Raw genomic sequence first — 26,805 nt, forward strand, 5'->3', positions numbered from 1 at the left:
TTTTGGTCTCACATGGGGCACAATAATAACAGGGACCTTCCTAGAATGCAGCCCAGGAGCTGCAGAGGGGGAAGCTTTTAGCTTTTGGGCGAAATTTCTGATGACAGGTTCCCTTTAAAATAGCATTGCAGAAAATGCTTCTGAAGGTTCCGGTGTCATGGTGGCCAATACTAGTAGGCACAGATGACGTCATGAAAAACTTGTCCTAGTTGTGTTTATACATAGCTTTGGACTTAGCGCTTTAGAAGAATTACCTATATACATAATATAATTTAGAACAAATGCCACTTTATGCTTTATAGAGTATGTATAGCAATGTCAATTAAGAGTCTTTCCTACGATAGAGAACAGTCTAAAATAATCAGAACTCATAGCATGTACCCACATGCACATAGAAATCATTTTCTCCATAAAATTACAAGAATGGGCATGGCAGCAAAGACAATTTAAAATAATATAGTAGTCAGAAGATGAAGAAAAGTATAGGTTGGCAAAATGTTCCATTCTGCTTTTAAAATATGGGCTGCAATAGAAAAGGAAAAGGGCAAAAAGCTAAAATGCACATATAATCATGAAAATATGTTTTAGCTTGCAATTTATGGGCTCCAAAACTATAAATGACAATCATATAACTGTTTCTTTTTCTAAATGTGTTTCGTAATGTTTAATTTAAAATAATTTTATTTCAACTTGTTCTTAATTATGATTTCCTTTTATTCTTCAGCTTTTGGGCTTTTGCGGGCTATATTCCAAGCCTGAAGCCTGCATATTTCTTTCCTAAAATAAAGAAAATAAACCCTGCCTTAGGGTTTTATTGGCATTTATCAAAAATGTTTCTAGACAAAAGGCTGAAGTTGCATTCCAGACCTAATAGCATATCCTCTCCGCAGTGACTATACCTTTGAAACCCAATTTCACTAAATCAATTTCATCACATAAAAGTTTATTTATTCTTTTCTGTTTACAATTTCCAAAACTTCACCATATCCCTGAAGAAATGATAAAGTGCTAAGCCAATATACACAATTTAATTGATTTTGATTTCCACTTTCACAGAACTCAATATCATATTAATGCGTGTTGAGAAGAGGGTGACGAAACTGGAGATTAAAGACCCATTAAGGACCCAACCCAGACTGATGAAAACGCTAATTCATTAACATAAATGTAAGCATTTGATTTCTTAATTCACTGTTCATTATGTTAATTTATTCTAGCAACAGAGAATCCAAGACAAAGGAGATTTACGTGCTCTGGAGATAAATTATAGCATTAGGGATGTTTTCTTCTGGTTTCTTCTTGTGTTTGTTTTGATCTTGTAGAGATTTTTTAAATTGGGAATAATGATAAAAGTAATGCAATTCTCTGAACAAAATAAACCAAGACCAAAGCTGTGTTAGTAGGTTTATACATAATAGATATTAAAATCAAGAAACGGAGACGAGGGCTAATATTTGGAAAAGCATAACATTGTTGACGTCAAGAATCTCATATGGGGAAAAGTCGTCAACGTCACTTTCCATTAACTCTATTTCCCATTGTTAAACTTCTCAGCTGTACTACATAATCAGCTTTACCCATATGAGACAGTCACAAAAATCTGTCACCTTCATAATAACTGACTTACCCATAATACTAATCTGTGTCAATATACTTTTCTCCTTGAGGTATGAGAACTACAGGGCACATAGTGCACCTGTAGTACACATTTGAGGTGTGTCTGATAAGAAACCACTTCCTAATTGTCAGAGTGGCTGTCCACGGCATCATGAGACATTATTTGCTAATCACTTGTTTACTTTTAATTGCTGTGGTTTCTGCAAAAACATTTGGCCATTAATAATAAGCAAGACAATAACAACTAACAAGTAATGTTTAACAAAGTTTTACTTAAAGGTTTTTCCTATTTTAATCAATAAATCTTGGAATAAACAAGAGTTCTACAATTGGAAGTGTTAAAAAAATTCTCCTGTGCTGAGATAATCTTACATACTGTATGTGTCTCCACTATGTACTGTATATTGACTGTTTCTGTTTCTGTTTCAAAGCTCCTGAGCAGAGAGGAAGAATATAAAGACATTACAGAATGGGATTGCAGATGATTCTTTCTGTGAGGTTAAACATTTGCATGCCTGTTTTTAAACATGTTTTATCTCAGAGAAAGCAGCAGCTGTAACCCCATACTGTCCTGTCTGTATTCTTATTTGCTTTCTCCTCTGCCCAGAAGATGTGGTATGTTCTGACCATATTCCTAAATGGTCAGACACAGCCATTACACAGAACACAGTAGAGGCACACTTATAAGATTATCTCAGTGAATAAATACTTTTCATAAGCTTATTTTTATTCAGAGATCTATTGATTAAAATATACTTTGTTTGTGGTACAACCCCTTTAACACAAATTCTGTAATTGCATTAGAGACAGGAACCACAAGAGTATACCATGGAGGTGAAGGAAGAATGTATGGCTGGGCTATTAGACTCACTGAGCTTGGTGACCCTGGAAAGGGCCATGCTCGAGGTCGATGTTATTCCTGGAAAGACACTTAAAGTCAGAGTCATGGGGACAATAAGAAATATCTGATGGCTGGCGTGTTCCTTAAGACAGCCAAAGGTATGGTGTATTATGACATGGGTGTAGTTCCAGACTTATCGCATCCAATTATAACAGGCCAAGACTGTGGAGTATTTTGGGACTCGTGGGAGCTGGGGTAAGTGTTTGCGAGCTTGTTTAAAAGTAAGAGCAGTACTAAGGAAGTCCCATGGCAGCCGGAAGCTAAAGATGATCTTTGTGGTCCATTTGTATGTAATAAGATAGAGATAGTGCCTTTTGAGGTTGACAGTGCTAAGTTAGGGGTGACCAATAAAATGGTGGATGTGCCCAACTTAGTGACATGACATTAAAAGGATAATGTGACCATTAAAAGTTAAGTAGCTTCGGAAAAGGGGGCCGATACCTGGTTAAGTGGGGGCTTGTTTGTCAAGGATACCAGGGGCAGTGTCTCTAATAAAGTAGAAGGAAAGTACAGTAAAGAAGAGTTGAGAAAACATGAGCAACACTTCCTCTCATCGCTAGATATGCAAAAGGCGCAAATGTGTGGAACAAGCTGCAAATTCTGAAAATATTATCAAAAAAGAGAGCGTTGTGTGCTTCTGTTTAAAATGTGGATTCCCTTCCAGAATTAGAGTGTGCAGAGAAGGTTGACTACCTTGCTGCGGAAGGCACTTTGCCAGTCACAACCACTGGGTTAGATGCAGAGAATGATTTGCTGCACGAGAAATGGGAGAAAATACATTGTGACGACAGAAATTAGCAGGAGGCAAGCACAGAAAAATAGCAGATCAAGTAAGTAATCAGCCTTCGATGATTTCTGAGTGTAAAGGGTGCTTTACACGCTGCGACATCACTAACGATATATCATCGGGGTCACGTCGTTAGTGACATACATCTGGCGCCGTTAGCTACATCGCAGCGTGTGACACAAAGGATCGACATCAATGAGCACAAAAACATGAAAAATCGTTGCTCGTTGACACGTTGCTCCTTTTCCAAATATCGTTGCGGTTGCAGGTACGATGTTGTTCGTCGTTCCTGCGGCAGAACACATCGCTATGTGTGACACCGCAGGAACGACGAACATCTCCTTTCCTGCGTCCACCGGCAATGAGGAAGGAAGGAGGTGGGCGGCATGTTCCGGCCGCTCATCTCCGCCCCTCCTCTGCTATTGGACGGCTGCCGTGTGACGTCGCTGTGACGCTGCACGAACCACCCCCTTAGAAAGGAGGCGAATCGCCGGCCAGAGCGACGTCGCAGGGAAGGTAAGTTCGTGTGACGGGTGTTAGCAATGTTGTGCACCACGGGCAGCGATTTGCCCGTGATGCACAACCGACAAGGGCGGGTATGCTCGCTAGCAATATCGATTCCGATATCGCACCATGTAAAGTACCCTCATGGCTTATGATCTGTTGGGCATGAGCGCTAAAGGAGATTAAATCCTGGAGAGTGCGATAGGAAATGAAGTCCTAGAGAGAGCTATAGGAGATAAAGTCCAGGAGAGTACTATAAAAGAAATCAACAAAAGTGCTGTAGGAGAAGTAATTCTTGAGAGCACTATAGGAAATGAGTGTTAGCAGAGGAAAAATCCACGAAGGTAACGGTAAGTAAACCAGTGATACACCCACATCTGGGGTGGCTCTGAGTGAATACAGCGCCAAAACTGTTGAATACTTCAGAGATCCTGAGGGTGAAGGGATGGAGTGCAAGAAAAACTCTGAAGATGCAGAGAATCCAGAGGAAATTCAAAATGACACTGCAGAGACCCAATTGGAAGTTGAAGGTTATGTGATAATGATGCAAGAAACCGCTGAAGCTGCAGAAGTGCAGAGATATCCAAAGATGTTGTTGGATAATTTATTGGAAAAAATGGAAAAATCATTCAGTAGATTGTGGATAAATCCAGTAACGAGAGTGAGAACTGATTAATGTCATGAAGCCAAGATACTCTGTAAAGTTGGTATGGTGCCAATTGTCTTTGTGGTAACAAAAGAATGCATTGAAAATGTACGAGTTCTCCTAGAATATAGTCTTGGATACCTTGAAGAACTGAGGCAGTTGAATCTGGAAAGACGGAGGATTGTGGAACACCTTCGTCAAGTTGGTATGAGGTGGTGACCGCTTTCGGGTGAAGGCCCAGAGAATAAAAGGTTTGGTTTATCTCGTAAAATTGTTGCCTCATATGTCAGGGGAAGCAGGCTATCTGGTAGAAGGAGCCAGCCCCCTGAAAAGAAATCAGAAAGAAAGGATGGAGTGAGTTATGGGTCTCTAGGAGAGAACTGTGATAGGAAAATATGCAGACGGAGAGACAGCCAAAGATGCCATGTATGAAGAGGCCGAAATAGATCAGCAAAAATAGAATGCAGAGGACCTAGATATGGCAAATCTTCTGTCAGATCAATGCTGATGTTCCCAAACAGTAGCCTCTGTAGTATACTACACTGTGTGCAGAATTATTAGGCAAATGAGTATTTTGATCACATGATAGTTTTTATACATTTTGTCCTACTCCAAGCTGTATAGGCTTCAGAGCCAACTACCAATTAAGTAAATCATGTGCATCTCTGTAATGAGGAGGGGTGTGGTGTAATGACATCAACACCCTATATAAGATGTGCTTATTTATTAGGCAACTTCCTTTCCTTGGGCAAAATGGGTCAGAAAAGAGATTTGATGGGCTCTGAAATATCCAAAACTGTGAGATGTCTTGCAGAGGGATGCAGCAGCCTTGAAATTGCCAAACTTTTGAAGCAGGATCACCTAACAATTTGGCGTTTCATGGCAAATAGCCAACAGGGTCGCAAGAAGCGTGTTGGGCATAAAAGGCGCAAAATAACTGCCCATAAATTGAGGAATATCAAGCGTGAAGCTGCCACAATGCCATTTGCTGCCAGTTTGGCCATATTTCAGAGCTGCAACGTTACTGGAGTATTAAAAAGCACAAGGTGTGCCATACTCAGGGACATGGCAAAGGTAAGGAAGGCTGAAACACGACCACCTTTGAACAAGAAACATAAGATAAAATGTCAAGACTGGGCCAAGAAATATCTTAAGACTGATTTTTCAAAGGTTTTATCGACTGATGAAATGAGAGTGACTCTTGATGGGCCAGATGGATGGGCCAGAGGCTGGATTAGTAAAGGGCAGAGAGCTCCACTCCAACTTAGACGCCAGCAAGGTGAAGGTGGGGTACTAGTATGGGCTGGTGTCATCAAAGATGAACTTGCGGTACCTTTTCAGGTTGAGGATGGAGTGAAGCTCAACTCCCAGACCTACTGCCAGTTTCTGTAAGACAACTTCTTCAAGCAGTGGTACAGGAATAAGTCGGTATCATTCAAGAAATACATGATTTTCATGCAGACAATGCTCCATCACATGCATCCAACTAATCCACAGTGTGGCTGGCCAGTAGAGGTCTAAAAGATGAAAAAATAATGACATGGCCCCCTTGTTCACCTGATATGAACCCGATAGAGAACCTGTGGTCCCTCATAAAATGCAAGATCTACAGGGAGGAAAAACAGTACACCTCTCGGAACAGTGTCTGGGAGGCTGTGGTGGCTGCTGCACGCAATGTTGATTGTAAACAGATCAAGCAACTGACAGAATCTATGGATGGTAGGCTGCTGAGTGTCATCATAAAGAAAGGTGGCTATATTGGTCACTAATTCTTGGGGGTTTTGTTTTTGCATGTCAGAAATGTTTATTTCTAAATTTTGTGCAGTTTTATTGGTTTACCTGGTGAAAATAAACAAGTGAGATCGGAATATATTTGGTTTTTATTAAATTGCCTAATAATTCTGCACAGTAATAGTTACCTGCAAAAACAGCTTTCCTCCTAAGATAGCCAAATCTAAAAAAAAACACTCCAACTTCCAAAAATATTAAGCTTTGATATTTCTGAGTCTTTTGGGTTGAAAGAGAACATAGTTGTTGATAAATAATAATAAAAAAAAATCCTCTAAAATGCAACTTGCCTAATAATTCTGCACGCGGTGTAGATAACTCAGAGCTAGACCAGACAGTAGATTCGACTTAATGTGAGTCTCACTACCATGTTAACTTTTAACAGTTATGGAGAGAGAGGTCTGACAAAGAGGCTGATCTAATAGATGGGTATACTACAAAGGGTCTAGTGTCGTTGACAGACTGTGTCTCAAAGGCTGAAGCCAAAAGTCACTAGAGAAGACTCTATGGTCAAGAAAGGAATGGTGCCAAGCCCCCTGGCTTTAGACAGAGCATGGGGGTTGTGAAATGGCTGGGTGATTGTAAATGGCCAGCATGTATCCCAGAGGTGGTTTTCTTCTGAATGCAAACCTCTAATGTCTATGCTGGTAACTGTAGTGCCACAAACTTTGTTAAGGAACTCAAAGCGCCACATTTAGAGATAGCCACACCCACCCATATCTCCAGTTATCTACACAACCCTGCCCATGGGTGTGTCTCTTATGATATATTTAATGGAGTATGTGTTTGTGGAGAGACTGCATCCTGTATGGAGAGTCCAATGTGTGAGAAGCAGCCTGTGTGAGAGGTGCTCTAATCTGACATTAATCAGTGTGAAAAGGCTGCTAAAAAGCATATTAAAGCCTCTCTGGAGGGATCCCTGGCAGAAAAGAGGGTTCATTTTTACTGGTCAGTGTCAGTGAGTGGCGCCAGACATAGCTCTACTTGGATAATGAAAGACTGTATCCAAACTTGTGTGGGCCGGTAACGGATGTGAAAGCCATGTGTGACTATTAACTGGGGTCAGTGGAACCTGAGCGGGCATAGCAGAGGTGAATCGACTTGAAAAATATGTGCGAGCCTGTAAGCCAGCAGAGGCTGTACTATGTGCTACTATAGAGCCTTTTATGTCAGTCTTAATAAACTGACTGAACTTTTAAATGAACGGTGTTCCTATCGCTACCTTGAAGACCAGCAAGCGAGTGAGTAATCCCATTATACAGTTTGTGCAATATCACAATATGTATAGTAAGATGGCTGCCAAACACATTGTGGATGGGATATATGTAATAATGAGAGTGTTAATAGGGCATGGCAAGAGTCAGGTTTACAAGCAGTCAGAGAGATTGGTGGGTCTGGCTGCTTACATATCCACATCCCAGGGCGTTGTATGATGAACATAAGAAAGTCCAGGTGTGATCATTAGTCCTCTATGTGTGAAGGCTCCATGCTTGGACTTGTATGCTGGCCTAATACGGAAGTGCTATTGTTAGGACTTTGCATTCTTTTTACCTGGCATGGATGGCCATTTATTTTTCTTGTATATGGTTTGCTTTATAGAGTTTTATTGAAGCAGCCTTGATGTTTTGTTTAAAGTCGCCTCCCCCGTGCCTACCTCAAAACCCACTGAGTGAGCTGAGTACTGAATACTTTACACTGTAACAAAGCGTCATATCTTCAGCATGTTGTCCAATGAAAAATGATTGATTACTCTCAGTGAGAGAAACAAAATTAAAATGTTGTAGTTGTGATACCTTTTAATGGCTAACTGAAATAAATGAAATGAAAAGACATAGAAGAATATTTACAAAAATGTTAAGGGTGTACTCACCTTTGTAATGTCCTGTATGAATGAATATATGTATATACAGTGCCTACAAGTAGTATTCTACCCCCTGCAGATTTAGCAGGTTTACACATTCGGAATTAACTTGGCATTTTGACATTTGGACTGTAGATCAGCCTGGAAGTGTGAAATGCACTGCAGCAAAAAAGAATGTTAATTCTTTTTTTTTTTTTTTTTTAAATTGTGAAAAGTTTATTCAGAGGGTCAATTATTATTCAACCCCTCAATCCACCAGAATTCTGTTTGGTTCCCCTAAAGTATTAAGAAGTATTTCAGGCACAAAGAACAATGAGCTTCACATGTTTGGATTAATTATCTCTTTTTCCAGCCTTTTCTGACTAATTAAGACCCTCCCCAAACTTGTGAACAGCACTCATACTTGGTCAACATGGGAAAGACAAAGGAGCATTCAAAGGCCATCAGAGACAAGATCGTGGAGGGTCACAAGGCTGGCAAGGGGTACAAAACCCTTTCCAAGGAGTTGGGCCTACCTGTCTCCACTGTTGGGAGCATCATCCGGAAGTGGAAGGCTTATGTAACTATTGTTAGCCTTCCACGGCCTGGACAGCCTTTGAAAGTTTCCACCTGTGCCGAGGCCAGGCTTGTCCGAAGAGTCAAGGCTAACCCAAGGACAACAAGGAAGGAGCTCCGGGAAGATCTCATGGCAGTGGGGACATTGGTTTCAGTCAATACCATAAGTAACGTACTCCACCGCAATGGTCTCCGTTCCAGACGAGCCCGTAAGGTACCTTTACTTTCAAAGGGTCATGTCAAGGCTCGTCTACAGTTTGCTCATGATCACTTGGAGGACTATGAGACAGACTGGTTCAAGGTTCTCTGGTCTGATGAGACCAAGATCGAGATCTTTGGTGCCAACCACGCACGTGACATTTGGAGACTGGATGGCACTGCATACGACCCCAAGAATACCATCCCTACAGTCAAGCATGGTGGTGGCAGCATCATGCTGTGGGGCTGTTTCTCAGCCAAGGGGCCTGGCCATCTGGTCCGCATCCATGGGAAGATGGATAACACGGCCTACCTGCAGATTTTGGCCAAGAACCTCCGCTCCTCCATCAAGGATCTTAAGATGGGTCGTCATTTCATCTTCCAACAAGACAACGACCCAAAGCACACAGCCAAGAAAACCAATGCCTGGTTCAAGAGGGAAAAAATCAAGGTGTTGCAGTGGCCTAGTCAGTCTCCTGACCTTAACCCAATTGAAAACTTGTGGAAGGAGCTCAAGATTAAAGTCCACATGAGACACCCAAAGAACCTAGATAACTTGGAGAAGATCTGCATGGAGGAGTGGGCCAAGATGACTCCAGAGACCTGTGCCGGCCTGATCAGGTCTTATAAAAGACGATTATTAGCTGTAATTGCAAACAAGGGTTATTCCACAAAATATTAAACCTAGGGGTTGAATAATAATTGACCCACACTTTTATGTTGAAAATGTATTAAAATTTAACTGAGCAACATAACTTGTTGGTTTGTAAGATTTATGCATCTGTTAATAAATCCTGCTCTTGTATGAAGTTTGCAGGCTCTAACTTATTTGCATCTTATCAAACCTGCTAAATCTGCAGGGGGTTGAATACTACTTGTAGGCACTGTATAATATATATATATATATATATATATATATATATATATATCCCAATATATATGTGTGTGTGTGTATAAATAAACATATATATATATCAATCAAATTTTCAGCCAGAAATATAACGGACCAAGAAAGGTAATCTAAGTAGTCAGTGGTCACTGTTACGGGGGCTGTTGGCTAATAAGGGAATGGAAGGCTATCCGACAGTCAGGGTCCACCGTGCAGAGCTCTGCTGCAGAGTATGGCAGAGGATAGGGGGAACCTGTACCACCAAAGCGGTACTGACACTGTTGCGTCACAGTGTCACCAAGGCCAATAGCGGCGTATACTGTTTAAGTCACAGCGACTACTTTATTAGCATGACATAGGAGTGGAAATGCAAAAGAGTGAGGAATTAAACATAAAAGTGCAAAGAAGTCTCACACTCTGTGAGCGTGAAAGTGTGGCGCCCTGGACAAGCCAGGGGCCACAGAGAACAACACCAACACACCCCACACTCCCGGTCAGGCACACCGAAGTCAGACACAAACCCTTGTTGCCTTCATCCAGGGGCTGATGTCCACACCAGGGGGTGGGCCAGGTGGTTGGCCCCACCCACCGAGGAGTTCACAGTCCTGGAGGCGGGAAAAGCAGACAGATTAGAGTTGGAAGTGAAAGTGGTAGGAGGAAAGTGGTAAAGGAGCAGACTGGTCCGGGTGTGTGGCCCGGACGGATCAGCAAGGTTGGCAGACAGTGGTGACCGTCTGCAGGAGTGGCCTATCGGAGTCTACCGTAAGGACCGTGGACGGGCGGGGGCCCGGCGGTACCGGACCGGTACACAAGGAGAGGTCAGCACCATCTGGCAGGGGCTTACGGACCCCGGCAAGGCTAGGAGTCGCCGTGAATTTGCCAAATCCGTCAGCGAAGGGAACCTCCTGGGTTTCCCAGCACCCAAGTCCCGACAGAAGGCAACAGTCCAACCGTGAGAGGGAAACACAGCCACCGCCAAGGCTACCGTTCCCAGGGCCAGAGCCTGCGGGCAAAAGGGGCTCCTCCGGCCCATATCTAAGCTGGGGAGTGGGTTACCGGTGGGAACCCATTGGAACCATTTACAGTACACACGTGCAGGGAAAGGCAGTCACCATCAACCTGCCGGGAGCAACAACACCGCAGCCGCTGTGGGACCCATCCATCCAGCCGTGTGTTTTACCGAGAACTGTATCCTCATCATTGGCTGAGTGAGTACCACCGTGGAGTGTGGCACAGCGCTGCCCCCGCGACCCTGCACCTCACCAGGCCCCGTAACCCGCTTGCCATCCTTCCCTACCCCATCACTGGGCCCCGGGACAACCAACCTCCTACCCACGGAGGGGAGAACTAACATCAAAGCTGCTCCCTGTCACCGCTCCCGGGATCCCCGTCCAGAGCAGCGATGGTGTCACTAACTTCACCACAACCGTGGGTGGCGTCACGGAAAATAACCAAATCCCTACCGTCCAATCAAATCCCCTTTTCACTCACGGGCGAGGAGCGCCGCTCGAGTCCCCGGGATCCGGCCCACCGCTCGAGCCACCACCGAGCAGCAGCAGCAGCAGCCGGACCCGAGCAGTGGGAGAGCGCAGCGTCCCCTCCTCCGCCCGAGACAAAAGCACCTGTCTCAGTTAACAGTCACAGAGACTAGGTGTAGTGTGTGCAATATGGCACCTACCTATGTCCGCTCCACTTGTGGTGCAAGGATACGGACAGCAGCAATGCTGCTAGCTTGAAACTCCTGCCTATGACCGCTCCCCTAGTGTGCGAGTATACGGACTGCTGCAGGAGGCAGCATAGTGGAGCGTTACCGTAGAAGGCAACGACCATCTAACCTACCTCTGTCTGCTGCACTAAGGTGCGAGGACACGGATAACAGTATGGCTGAAAGGTACAGGAGCGCTACCCTACCGATAGCGCTCACCTCAGAGTAGAACCACAAGGCCCAGTCAGACCATGTGCAGCAAGCACCTGCCTATGTCCGCTCCACAAAGGTGCGAGGATACGGACCACAGCATAAGCTGCAAGGTACAAGAGCGTTACCCTACCGATAACGCTCACGTAGATAGAATAGGTGCCGCAAGGGATATGCACAGAGCGTCTACTCCTATGCAGGAACCAAGAGGACTGAGCACCGAGCCATGTGCGTCAGGGTCTTATATAGACTCTAGGCCTCATCCAAGATGGAGGACACCAGCCAATCCACTGCGAGAATGTCAGCAATGACGTCACGCTGGCCTATCACAGAACAAAGCGTCATAAGCACATGATCAGCGGCCAATCGGCTTAGGAGGTGTCAGAGACATGTGACCACGTGTCAGCGATGATGTCACCCGCACATGTGCAGTGGCTCCAAGATAGGACTTATGGGGGCTTTACACGCTGTGTCATCGCTAATGCGGAGTCGTTGGGGTCACGGAATTTGTGACGCACATCCGGCCGCATTAGCGATGTTGCTGCGTGTGACACCGATGAGCGATTTTGCATCGTTGCAAAAACGTGCAAAATCGCTCATCGGTGACATGGGGGTCCATTCTCGATTATCGTTACTGCAGCAGTAACGATGTAGTTCGTCGCTCCTGCGGCAGCACACATCGCTATGTGTGACGCCGCAGGAATGAGGAATCTCTCCTTACCTGCCTCCCGGCCGCTATGAGGAAGGAAGGAGGTGGGCGGGATGTTCCGGCCACTCATCTCCGCCCCTCCGCTTCTATTGGGCGGCCGCTCAGAGACGTCGCTGTGACGCCACACGGACCGCCCCCTTAGAAAGGAGGTGGTTCGCCGGTCACAGCGACGTCGCTGGGCAGGTAAGTATGTGTGACGGGTCTGCGCGATGTTGTGCGGCACGGGCAGCGATTTGCCCGTGTCGCACAACAGATGGGGGAGGGTACCCACGCTAGCGATATCGGGACCGATATTGCAGCGTGTAAAGTAGCCTTTAGTCTCCAGCGCTCGCACATGCTCAGTAGCATGGAATCAGAACATAGTCTCCTGCGCCACACAGACCTGGGACCAAGAGAATAACATAGCCAGACCACAGCAAAGAATAAGGAGACAGGCAAATCCCCAGAAACGGGAACCGTAACAGTTACTCAAAGTGAGAGATAATGCCACCACCCTTTAGTCGCAATAGAATGGATAATATACTGATTCACATAGTAATATACCACCAATTCACACAAAAAAAGAATCAGAAAACAAGACATAAAAGTATTAATCTTTATTGAGAAATTATTAAAAGAACAGGATGGGGTGTACAATGGGGTGTCTTGTTTTCTGATTCTTTTTTGTGTGAATTGGTGGTATATATATATATATATATATATATATATATATATATATATATAAAAAAAATACATATACAAAGTGTACTGGGGTGGGAAGGGGGAAGCATTTCAAAAGCTTTAATGGGCAATTCTGTAATGATAGGTTCCCTTTACTAAGATAATTCGTACTATAGTATGTATATATTATTGTGGACATTGTGTGGGAATGAGTGGGGTCAAACAAAGGATACAAAACTCCTAAAACATAACATTTATTATATATGCAAATAAAAGGTGGACTGCCACCATAAAAGAATAAAAAGTGTTCGTCAAGGGCTGCAAAAGTAAAGTAACAGCCTCAGACCAGAACACTCAAGGCACACACTGCAGGAGGTATGAAGACAAGTCACACACAAACCTGCATTAATAATCACAGCTAAATTGGTTACTTAGTCAGAATCACACACCGACCGCAACCATGTAAGCAAAGAAAAACGGCCTTACCGTGTTTTCAAGGGCATGAAACGATATGGCTCAAAACCAGGTGACCTTATACAAGTCCTACACAAATACCTTTAGTTGGCTCGAACCATACCATCCCGACGCGTTTCAAGAAATAATCATCAGGGGAGTCTTCTTAGGGTACTAATCATCATATCAGTAGTGGTGACAGGACTGATAGACAGTAAAATTGCCCCATGGACGGACCCATATACGTCCAGCAAGGAAGAACGCCAAGCTGCAGGTGCCGCAGACTCCCCTGATGATTATTTCTTGAAACGCGTCGGGAGGTACACTGGTATGGTTCGAGCCAACTAAAGGTATTTGTGTAGGACTTGTATAAGGTCACCTGGTTTTGAGCCATATCGTTTCATGCCCTTGAAAACACGGTAAGGCCGTTTTTTCTTTGCTTACATGGTTGCGGTTGGTGTGTGATTCTGACTAAGTAACCAATTTAGCTGTGATTATTAATGCAGGTTTGTGTGTGACTTGTCTTCATACCTCCTGCAGTGTGTGCCTTGAGTGTTCTGGTCTGAGGCTTTTACTTTACTTTTGCAGCCCTTGACGAACACTTTTTATTCTTTTATGGTGGCAGTCCACCTTTTATTTGCATATATAATAAATGTTATGTTTTAGGAGTTTTGTATCCTTTGTTTGACCCCACTTGCTACCTACTGCTCTCTTGCTAGGGGGACTTCAAAAAGGTTTTTGCTATTTCTATTGTGTGGGAATGAGAACTTAGTACCTATTAGTATTATATGTATGTATATATATATATATATATATATATATATATATAAAATGTGTAAATGAAAAAGAAAAGTGTTTTTGATGGGTTATGGGGGAGATTACTAAGTTACTAAGCTGTATTGACCATCATTTTGATTTCTTTTTTGTGTTCTCCTAATTATTTTTATTTTTCTTTATAAGGGACCTCGATCATCAGTAATTCTTCAATTTCTTGTGTAATGCTTTGGAGTTTATTACATTGTAAAGCATTATACTGCATCAGAGTTACGCTGATGTACTGCCCTGAGAGGGCTCGGCCACTCCGCTTGCCTCGGGGCCAAGCCGCTCGAGGTCCGGGCTCGGGTTGTCGGTGGCTCGAGCGCCTTCGGACCGGGGGCCATGACGCTCTGTTAAGGGGAGGCCGTGGGGGCTGGCGGTGTGGGACGGGGTTCGCAGCCGGGAGGCCGCGTTGTTGCTGGATGAGTCTGACGCCACCCACGGGTTGTGGTGACGGGATGCACCACCGCTGCGGCTGGAGTGAAGGGGACTCCCGGGAGCGGTGTTGTGGCTGCAGCCTAGATGTTAGTCCCTCCGTGGGTAGGGGCGGTGTGTCCCGGGGCCCGGTGGGACAGGCGACGATGATCTCGGGGTGCAAGGTGCCGTGCTGCGGTGCAGTGTCGTGCCCAGATGGCACTGGTGTACTGACGATTAATTCCCACTCAGAGTCACTGGTAAACCAAAGTTCGGGTATGGTTGGGTTCCGCAGCTGGCTGCTTGTGTCCCTTGTGAGGTTGATGGTGGCCCCTTTCCCTTGCATCTCTTGTTGTGACTTTTGGCTCCCCTGCCTGAACAGTGGTATCCCGCTCCCCTACGTTTGGCTGTCGGAAGAGCCCTTGGTTGCCCGCAGGCATTGGCCCGTCAGATGTTTGGCCCTTGGCAGTGGCTCTCACCCGGTATTGGTGGGCTGTTGCCTTCTTTCGGGACTTTGGGTGAGGATGAACCCGTGAGGTCCAGACTGCAATCAGTTAATTTGCCTAAACTCAGTGGCTTCTAAGCTAGGACGGGGTCTGAGTACCTGGTTACTGGTGCTCCGGTAAACAGTTGACTCCCCGGTTCAGGTCCGGCGGGCTCCAACCCTGACCCGATCGATACGGTTCCGCCGGTCGCTATATAGGTATTCCTGCAGGTGGCCACCACCGTCTTCCTGCCTCACATTGCGGGGATCCCAGGCTCCAACCCGGGTCCCTGACAGCTTTACTCCTTCACTTCACCTAACCACAAACTCAAACTGTATTTCCTGCCTCAGGACAGTAGTCTCCTCGGTGGGCGTGTCTTTCCGCCTGACTCCGCCCACCTGGTATGCCCTACTTGCCCTGAGCGAGGCATCAGGTCTCCCTTTCGGGTGACGGTTGTGTCCTCACAAGGGATGGGGGTGTGTGTGTAATGTTGGTGGTGTTGTTACCTGTGACCCCTGGGGTCCAAGGCGTCACACTGACAGGTTACCTATTAGGCAACAGACACAAACTAGCTTGGGACATTTTATTACAGCTTTGGTTAATACTGCACACCAATGCCCTGCTATGGCAATGTAGGTACCCAATGTCTTGAAAAAATGGAGCCTCCTTCTTTCTTACACTTAACCCTGGCATATTAGAATTGAAAGTTACTGTCTCTGAGTTATCTCTTATCGAGACAGTTGTAGCATGAACATAGCTGTGTATTATAGCAATAGTCCAGCAGTTGATTGCTCAAGGATACTCTTTTTTATTATATTGGACTGTATGACATCAGTCTTCTGAGGATCAATGCTTTTGCCTTATTTTTAAGCCATGGATTAAAAACATTGTCCAGAATTTTGATATAGTTGACTTATCTGTAGGATAGGTAATTAACATCAGATCGTTACAAGACTAACATCCAGCAGCCCCACTCTGATGATTCTAGGTACTACTTAATATTCTCAGAATACTGTTTAGCAGTATATGGCTCACTCTGGGCACTGATTAACTATGAGTGTACAATATAACTCTAAGTAGGCAATGTTTGGAATTACAGTACATGTGTGCCACCATACAGTGGTTGAACTGCTCGGATCCGGGGGTGATTGTTCGTGGCTCGAGGGTCTCCGGACCTGGGGGCTAGGGGCCACACTCAAATGAAGAGGCGGTATTTACAGAAGAGATATAGTTTGTGACGCCACCCATGGTGTATGGTAATTGGGAGTACCGCCGCTGCCGTTGGGAGTACCCGGGGTGATGGAGTGCGGCAGCCAGATTTCGTCACCCTCCACGGGTAGGGGAAGGTCGCGGGACTCTGGATGGTTGGGACAGTGCAGGGGGAGCACAAGCTCGCTGGTTGCAGGGGTTAATTAGGTACTCACTCAGCAATAAAACAGATGCTGACAACAGGGTAAACCAAGTCTCTGGGTGCCGCTGCCCTCTTGGGGGAGCTCGTCTTGTTCCCATCTCCTGCAGCACTTCCTGGTGGTCCATGACCTGCCTCCTGGCTCAGTAATTTAGACTGTCCTTTGTGGCCCGTCAGCTTGGAGCTTTCCAGGTCCCGCTCCCCACTGTGGCTAAGTAGAAGAGCTTGCTCTCAGGAGCTCACGCTTTGGATTTCAGTGGGCTGCTTGTTTGGAAAGCCCTATCCCCCTCGTTGCGCTAGTGCCCCCGATTTTTGAGCTTTGTTGTAACAGTCCTTAGAGGTCCTGTCCTCCGCAGGTTAATTGCTGGGTTGCCTGAAGCTTCTCCCCGACCTAGGGTTCGTGTACCCCATTTTGCCTTCGGTCCCAGACCAGTGATTAGGCCCAGGCTACTGACCGTCCTCCAAGACACTCCCAGACACCTAGCCTCAATCCCCTGTGACCGGGAGTCCGACTCCTCTAGGTACAGACCACCATCTGCAACCTAGTCTGCTTCTCCCCTGAGAGCTACAACTCCCAGCTTCCTCAGAGCTCCTCACAGCTCGAAGACTACCACTGAACTCTGGTGACCTGCTACTCCCAGCTCCTCACTCACTGGGAGCTCTCACTGTTCTGCCTGTCAGCTCTGCTCGGCACTTCCTCCCTCACTGACTTCCCCCCTCCCACCTCCCTGCCTGACCCCTGTGTGGGCAGCCCTATTCAAGCTTAAGCAGCCCACTGGTGGGCCTAACAGGTGTGGTGCAAGGTGTAACTAGGATTTGTGAATGCTAGTGGAGGCAGTACTGCAGGTTAGGTTCCCAGAACCATGGGTGTTTGAATCCTGCAATGGAGAGAGAGAACATGCAGTACCCTGTGATGACCTGACTAGTCCAGGGCGTCACATATGGGCAACATGTGGCACTCCCTGGGTAACCTCTAGCTTCGTGTACAGCGGGTGAAATGAGTATTGAACACGTCACCAATTTTAGAAGTAAATATGTTTCTAAAGGTGCTGTTTCTCACCAGCTGTCAGTAGCAACCCATCCAATCCATAGAGGCAAAGAAATCAAACCATAGATGTTTAATAATGAGAGGGGTAGTCATTTGCATAACAAGCTGTGTGAAATTTAAAACTTAAGCCTGGCCTCTGGCATCTCTAAAGCAAGGCAAATGGAGATCACCTCAACCAAGACTAAGGACATTTTGTGAGGTGAATAATAGGACAGTGAATAAACAGTTATTCCTGACTCTAGTATGCTACTGGAGAGCAGTGTGTTACTGTAGTGTAGCAGAGTATGGTAGATGGTGGCAACAAGTTGTGCTTCTTGGGATGTGGGGATTGTGTTAATGAGTCATTTATGCTAAATTCTGAAATATTCCAGTAGCCTCTCAGTGGTTAACACTGTTACTTTCCATGGCTTCACCACACGCCAAAGAGATATGGAGAGAGGATTTCAAAAGTGAACTCAAAGGGGACAGTGGTGATAATGCCTGTAAAGTGCTGCAGAACATGATATTTCTATATAAGTGAGTAAACTGTATACGATGCGGGTGGGAGCTGCTGCAGCTTCTCTGGGCCCGTTCGGATCCGGAGTTCGCTGCTACGGCTCGAATGGTGACCGGACCCGGGCTCGCATGGCCGTCAGTCCTCACAACCATCGTAAAGGGGGATATTTACAGGGGATTTGTTGTGTCGGTGACGCCACCCATGGGTTGCGGTGGGGGATGGTGACACCGCCGCTGCCGGTTGATGGGGCGCCTGGGGCTGATGGAGCGGGGCAGCAAGATGGAATCCCCTCCACGGGTAGGGGAGGTGTAGTCCCGGGGCCCGCGGTCTGAACACGGGAGTGATGGCTGCTGGAGGTGGCGCGCCGGGTTGGACCGGGGGTCAATGGTGTACTCACAGTTCAGTAATTTCACACAAGTCCAGTGGTAAACCAAGTTGCCAGTGACCGGCAGCCGTTGGAGGGTGTATCCGGCTCCCACACCCGAGGGTGTATCCGGCTCTCCTGTTGGACGACTTTGCATAAAAATGGAGAAGTGCACTCCCAGTTCTGTGTGTACTTGGGAGCTGTGGCCCTCGAAATCTGACCCTTGGGATCTCTGTGAGTTCTGACAGACATCGTATCTCCTGTTTTGCTCTCTGGGCTTCAGGAGAACAAGGCCTGAAACCTCGTCCTCTGCTGGTTAATTAACAAGGGGCATGCAACCTTCCTCGTCCTAGTGTCCAGGCACCCCGTCTGTGCATGGCCTCCGGACCGGATTCCCGCTCTTGGCACCGGCGGGCTACGACCGTGCCCCAGTCCACTTAAGGTTTCCCGCTACTGGATCTCCGTCGCCTGTGGCCCTGTTCACTGTCTGCCACCTAGCCAGGTAGCCCAGGGGCCCCTACCCCTGACTCCGCTGTCAGACCAGAACTCCACACTCCAAACTGCACTTGACTACAATCAGCACTTGTCTGTCGTGTTCCTGCCCCTGACACCTCACGACCCCTAGGCGGGCATTCTCATCTGCCTGATCCCACCCACTGGTGTGTCCTTATTATCATGAGGTGGTGGCTAGGCTTTAATGGCTGTGTGTTGTACCTGGGTGTGTGTTTTTGGTGGTAACAAGGAGGGTGGACAACTTTTGTGACTACCTGGGTTTGCCAGAGCGTCACACATACATAAAAATAAAATACCTAAGTTTAAGGTGAGTGAAAGATTAAATGGAAATAGATTATCCATTTACAATCACTCCCATGTCTGTGCATATATAAGTATAGGATACCAAATGGGGCAGAACATGTTAGATGGTGGCAGAGAGTTGTGCTACTTTGTTGTTTCTCTTCTCTCAGAAATTGGGAGGAAAGTATCTAATAATATGAACTCCACAGTAATCACGATAAGGAGGAAGTCATACCCACCAACATGCAAACATATAGTTAAGTAGAAGATTGAGTACAAAATATGTCCTCCTCTAAATTATTTTCTCCAAGGAATGTGAATGCAACTCTTTCAATTTCTAAATTGCAGTTACTTATTGCTGTTGTATATTTCTACGCATGAAAAATCTCTAAAAAGCCATCAGTCAACTCAAGTTAAATTATAGGCTTTTATTTAGTTTTCCTGATAATCTCATTACTACTGTAATGACAGTAGTGGAGACTATTATACCCATCATGTACACAATGAACAGTGTGGGCAACAATAATACAAATCAATCTCAGACGCTGTTCTCAGATCATAAGAGTATGACACAAAAGGAAGAGAGCTGAGCTATTGAAAAGTACAAAACAACTGCATAAAAGCTCAACACAGAAGCTTCTGGTACTGTATCGCTATCTAGTACAATAGGTTGTACTTCAATTCATCATATTTAGTCTTGGATACTCACGTACAAATGCACTATAGTTAATTTTTAATACCACCACTTTGAAATTAATGTTGGCACTACACGACCTATGGAGAAGAAATATATTGTTCTAAGCGAACATGTTCCAGTTTGTGAACTTGAGGCCTTTTGTACATTGTACAATACCGCCAGCGTCTAGGAAGGTCGTCAGTGATAGTTTGGTGTCAGGATGAGAATGTTGTTTTTTTCTTTATTATCCAGTTCTTCATATTATACGTTAATATCATATAGTATAACAGAAGGAAAATATACAATCTATATCCTAGCTAAATTGTACAGGATAGCGTTTTACTATTTTGAGTACATTATCCCCGTGATATTCTGTTCAAAAAGTTTTGCTGTTGCAAGCGTATTTACATAGACAAATATGGGACTTTGAACTTAAATATCTAAATAGTTCTATAGTCCAGGGGGTAAGTGTTGCAGAATCCGGTAAATTGGCAACTTTATGGTCATAAGGAGATCACCATGGGTATAATGACTATATACTGTAATAGGGCGCTAAATAATAGTCACTCTTGAGACCCCCAAACTTTGTGATACACAGAAATACATAAGGATTAGGGAGGATCGAATACCTCAAATATTCGGCTTCGCGAATATCTGACGAATATATCGTTGCTATGCGAATATTCGATGCGCAATGTAATTCTATGGGAAGCCCGAATAGTTCTGAATAGTTGTTATTCGGGTTTCCCATAGACTTAAGGCTACTTTACACACTGCGATATCGGTCCCGATATCGCTAGTGTGGGTACCCGCCCCATCTGTTGCGCGACACGGGCAAATCGCTGCCCGTGCCGCACAACATCGCCCAGACCCGTTACACTACTTACCTGCGTGGCGACGTCGCTGTGACCGGCAAACCGCCTCCTTTCTAAGTGGGCGGTCCGTGCGGCGTCACAGCGACGTCACTGAGCGGCCGCCCAATAGCAGCGGAGGGTCGGAGATGAGCGGGACGTAACATCCCGCCCACCTCCTTCCTTCCTCATAGCGGCCGGGAGGCAGGTAAGGAGAGCTTCCTCGTTCCTGCGGCGTCACACATAGCGATGTGTGCTGCCACAGGAGCGATGAACTACATCGTTACTGCTGCAGTAACGATAATCGAGAATGGACCCCCATGTCACCAATGAGCGATTTTGCACGTTTTTGCAACTATGCAAAATTGCTCATAGGTGTCACACGCAGCGGCATCGCTAATGCGGCCGGATGTGCGTCACAAATTCCGTGACCCCAACGACTCCGCATTAGCGATGTCGCAGCGTGTAAAGCCCCCTTTAAATTATGCATCGTATATCCACGAATAGTCGAATAGCGGAGACCTATTCAGCAAATAATCGCAAAACCGAATATTTGAGGTATTCGATCATCCCTAATAAGGATACGTTCTCACGATCAGTGTTACTTGCGTTCTGGATGCAGTATATTTTTGTTGAGTCTGAAATGCAGTGCTTTACAGTACAAGCAAGTGGAAGGGATTCATATAAATCTTATATCCACTGTTCTTTTTTATGCTGCATAAACTGACCTGCGGGGCGTTTTTCCAAGCCACAGTGATAAGGGGGACATAATTTAGGGTTATGCAATCCAAGTTATGCATCCGAGTCTTAAACCTGTCTGCATTCCAAATCATGAGTCATTTGTCAGCATGCATGCTATTTGTCCACACAGACCAGTGATAAAAGAGATTTACATGACAATTTCTGTTGCGGGTATGCTGAGTCTTGTGTGCAGAATTTTCCATAGACTTATATTAGATGCGGAAAATCCACAAGTAAAAAGCACGTGTTTTTTGTGCACTTACGCAGTGGAAACACACTAAAAACACATGTAATCCACACCAGATGATGTCAATAACAGGACGTTTCAAATAAAAAACAGCTTTATTTAAAGGATTACACTCCAAAGAAAAACTCTAAATGCAGCATCAAAAACGTAGAAAAAAAATGCAAGTAAACTAAAGTGCGAAGTTGATGCAAAAATTCTGCAGCATAAAACTGATCCTAATAGTGTGAACATAGCCGTAGGAGTTGTAATTTAACCCTAGAGGGAAACAATAGATTTCCACTAAAACAAATTCAGTTTGTGCTAAGTTCAAGATAGTTTTTAGACCCTGTACTAATTTTTGATTGATTATTTTAAAAAATCCTTGATACATGCACATACGAATGTAGCCTTTCTGAAATGAACACAAGAAAGTCATCAGTCAGAAAATAAACACTTGAAGAGAGCTTATTCCGAAAAGTCATCCCTGCTTTTAGTTATGTTACTATATTAGATTTAAAACATGTAAAACAATGTGAAAAATAATGATTAAAAATTGCTAGGTAAAGTAATTTGTATACTATGTGATGAATAAAGTTGAGCGATGTTCGAGTCGAACGGTTCGCCAATTTCATGTTCGAGTGATTTTGGGGGGGTGTTCGAGTCGTTTGACGAACTCGAACGATTTGCTTAAAGTTCGGCGGTTCGATCACAAAAGCGTGGATTTTCACAGTAAGTATGTGTGCATGTTGCGTTTCTGCATGCATCCTGCTTTCTCAGCACAACCCCTCTCTCTTTCCTACTCACCGATCATGGGCGCCTCGCTGCACAACTGTCACAAATCTCTAGCGGCTTTTCCTCTTTTGAAAATGGCTGCCGCTTCATTATTCAATCAGGTATTCCGTGCCTACCCTGCCCACCGGCGCCCATGATTAATTGTAGTCAGACGCGCCCCCACGATGAGTGACAGCTGTCTCACTGCAACCAATCACAGCCGCTGGTGGGCGGGTCTATATCGTGCAGTAAAATAAATAAATAAATAAATAATAATAATAAAAAAAAAAATGCGGTTCCCCCTAATTTTGATACCAGCCAGGATAAAGCCACATGGCTTGAGGCTGGTATTGTCAGGATGGAGAGCACCACGTTGTGGGGAGCCCACCATTCTAACAATATCAGCAGGCAGCCGCCCGGAATTGCTGCATCCATTAGATGCGGCAGTCCCGGGACTCTACCCAACTCATCCCGAATTGCCCTGGTGCGGTGGCAATCGGGGTAATAACGGGGTTAATCATGACAAGCGTCTCCCCGAGACACCTTCCATGATTAACCTGTAAGTAAAAGTAAAGAAACACACACAACGAAAAATCCTTTATTTGGAATAAAAGACAAAAAAACACCTCATTTACCTCTTTATTAATCCCCAAACAACAATCCAGGTCCGAAGTAATCCACACGACGCTGTCAGCTCTGCTACATGAAGATGACAGGAAGCACCATAGAACACGAGTGCTTTGTGTCCTCTCCACGTAGCACCTGAAGTGAGCCACGCTGTCACAGGAGACTTCACTCTGCAATGCAGAGGTCAAAATAACCAAATCTTCCTATGTTTCTCATAGAGACAGTGGCTCAATGGTTAGAGCTACTGCCTAGGGAGCATTACTTCACGAGTTTAAGTCCCGGCCGTCCCGGTAAAGAATTTAATTTATTTTTAATTTTAAATTATAATTATTATTTATTTATAATTATAATTTAATTTAATTTAAATATGCACTGAGGGGAGGAGCTGGACATCAGCTGTGAGCTGCGGGCCACACCTCTAAAATCGGAGCAGTTCACTGAATGAGGCTGCATTGCTCTCTCCTCTCTCTCTTCTCTCTCTCATCTCTCTCTCTGTCTCTTTCTCTCTCTCTTTCTCTCTTTTTCTCTCTCTTGTTCTCTGTTTCTCTCTTTTTCTTTCTTTCTCTCTCTCTTTTTCTCTCTCCCTCTCTCCTCTCTCTCTCTCTCTCTTCTCTCCTTTTCTCTCTCTCTCTCTTCTCTCTCTCTTTCTTTTCTCTCTCTCTTCTCTCTCTCTCTCTTCTCTCTCTCTTCTCTTCTCTTTCTTTTCTCTCTTCTCTCTCTCTTCTCTCTCTTTTCTCTCTCTCTCTTCTCTCTCTCTTCTCTCTCTCTCTTCTCTTTCTCTTCTCTCTCTCTCTTCTCTCTCTCTTCTCTCTATCTTCTCTCTCTCTCCCCTCTCTCTCTCCTCTCTCTCTCTCCCCTCTCTCTCTCTTCTCTCTCTCTCTTCTCTGTCTCTCTTTTCTCTCTCTCTCTTCTCTCTCTCTTCTCTCTCTCTCTCTCTTCTCTCAGACCTGGCGATGATCAGCTGATGCGGTCACCTGATGGAATCTGTATGTACACCTGCATACAGACAGACATCAGACAGCAGCTGCAGAACTACAAGGCTCAGCATCCTCCATCCAGGACTGTATGGAGGAGTTTTTTGCCCCCCCCAAAAAATGACATGGGCTTTGCCATACTTTTGTATGCTAGCCAGGTACAGCAGGCAGGTACGACTTCCCCCAACCCCCAGCTGCCTATTTGTACCTGGCTGGGAACCAAAAATTTAGGAAAGCCCTTTTTTTTTAATTATTTCACGAATTTGAAGAAATATTTAAAAAAAAATGACGTGGGCTTTGCCCAATTTTTGTGTCCACCCAGGTACAACTAGGCAGCTGGGAATTGGAATCCGCAGCCCAGGTTGGTCCAAGCTTTCTGGCCTCCTTTGCTGCAAATCGCAGTCCGCAGCCACCCCAGAAAATGGCGCTTTCAAAGAAGCGCTATCATCTGGCGCTGTATCCAACTCTTCCAGCAGCCCTGAAGCCAAGTTGCTTGCTGTGTAATAATGGGTTAATACTAGCTTTGTTTTACTAGCTAGTATTAAGCCAGAGATTCTTAATGTCAGGCAAGTTTGACCCGGCCCTTAATGAATCTCCAATAAAGGGTTAAAAAAAAGACACCATACAGAGAAAAAATACTTTAATAGAAATAAATACACAGACACATTTGAGACTCCATGTTTATTACTCCCTCTCAACCCTCCACGATCCTGGTCTTCTGTCTTCTTTCTCCTTCAACCCATGCAGCTCTGCTACATCAGACAGCACTGCATGGGAGGAAGACACTGCTGCTCCCTGTGCAGTCTAATCACTCTGTGAGCAGAGGCTGCGGGCTGTAAGCGGGGACGTCACTGCTGCCACCATTACTTTAGCGACGGCAATCTCCAATCACGTGATTCCCGGTGCCGCTATTTACCGGCTATCACAGCCAGTCCCTGCATGTGGGATGACTCTCTAAAGAGCACCCACATGCAGGAACGAGGAAGCCGACCATGTGCCAGAGCATCTCGCCGGTACACGGAGATGCTGGAATGAGCAACGCGTACCGGAGAGATGAACTGACAGGACCTAGCATGACGTCAAGCCATATCACCAGTCTGTAGCCAATGAGATAATAGACACGTGACTGGTCACATGCTATTTTGACATCACGGAAGGACCTATCATCAGTGCTGGTTACCGGGAGGACGCAGCGATTAGGAAAAGCGTCGGGAGACAGAGTGCAGGACGCGTCACGGGGACCTGTAAGTGTAATGGCAATGTTTATTAACTGTATGTGTACATGTATAATGTGTTTTTATGTGATTGTGTTTGCCTGCCATTGTTTTTAATGGGGTTCGAATTGGTTCATCGAACGTTCGTCACACGTTCAATGAACTTGTCCTCCATTTGTCGAACCGAACCAAACTCGAACTCAAGGGGGGTGGCTCATCTTTAGTGATGAACACTCATGGTATACAAATATGATGATGAAAAGTGGTGAAAGTTGCCACCATTTTCATCTTTCTTATGTCACCTCCCAACCAAGAAGTGCCATTAATATCAGCAAGATCATATTCAGGGTTGTGGTGTAAAGATGCTGCTGGGCACAGAGTGTTCATTGTCTGTAACTATAACACTTGTCTTAGCTTTGATCAGTATGTTCTTACACTGATTAGAGAACAGAGGATCATAACCATCATGGACACTTGAAGTGCTGCAATGAAAAGTTAATTCTGACTCCGTCTCATGAGGCAATGTTCCAGGTAGATGCATGTATAATAGCAGTTTCCCTATGGTCTTTCCCCAATAAGTTACTAGATCTCACAATATTTTGCAAGATCTCACTGCTTAATGTAGAAAGACTGTAGAGGGACTAATATTTTATGAACAGCTGCTGGGGACATCACTTCAGTAGACTTATGAACAGTAAGCACTTTATCAGTTTTCCCTGTTGTCCTTCAAGCATCCATGACTGTTATACTGCCCTGACTGATATCTGAGCACACTCATTAGAGCAAGACCAATGTTATAGTTATGGCTAATGCTGCAGTGCACTTCCTGCTCTGTCTACTCGCGCATGTGTATTAAAGCAAGCGTGATGTAGAGTCATGAATGAGAAGCTGTACCATCCACGTGATGATGACACTCTTCCATTAAAAAATAGTACATAAATCAACATTTTTTCAGTAGATACTGACTGCTTTGAACATCAGTATGGTACATATATATATATATATATATATATATATATATATATATATATATATATATATATATATATATATATATATATATATATATATATATATGATAAATAAAGATCACATAATTACATTTTTTATTTTTGACTAATAGGTCCTCTTCAGCACATCAGCCATTGAATTTGTATAATTAAATTTCCAGTTACTCCTTTCTGCATCATTTAGCTTGCTGATATCTTTGTAATTTTTAGAAACAATACATCTGTGAATATTGTGAGTTGAGTCTATTATCTAATATATATCATAAAGTTATAAAAGGATCCATAATTTGACACATGCGTGTTTTGGGCTAAAATTTAGGTGCTGACTTCACGTTTGACATTCCTCACCCCCCAAAAAAATGCAGGTCGGTCCTAGCATGAGAGGGCAGATTGGATCAAATTTAAG

At 44.8% G+C, this 26,805-nt stretch overlaps 1 protein-coding gene across 2 annotated transcripts in view; it reads right to left on the bottom strand.

Annotated features, from left to right (window-relative positions):
* Positions 1-26,805, bottom strand: part of GRIN3A (glutamate ionotropic receptor NMDA type subunit 3A) — an 813,333-nt gene that overhangs the window by 416,797 nt on the left and 369,731 nt on the right. The window lies entirely within an intron of this gene.

The sequence above is a fragment of the Anomaloglossus baeobatrachus genome, chromosome 1 (genome assembly GCF_048569485.1).
Source record: "Anomaloglossus baeobatrachus isolate aAnoBae1 chromosome 1, aAnoBae1.hap1, whole genome shotgun sequence".
Taxonomy (NCBI): domain Eukaryota; kingdom Metazoa; phylum Chordata; class Amphibia; order Anura; family Aromobatidae; genus Anomaloglossus; species Anomaloglossus baeobatrachus.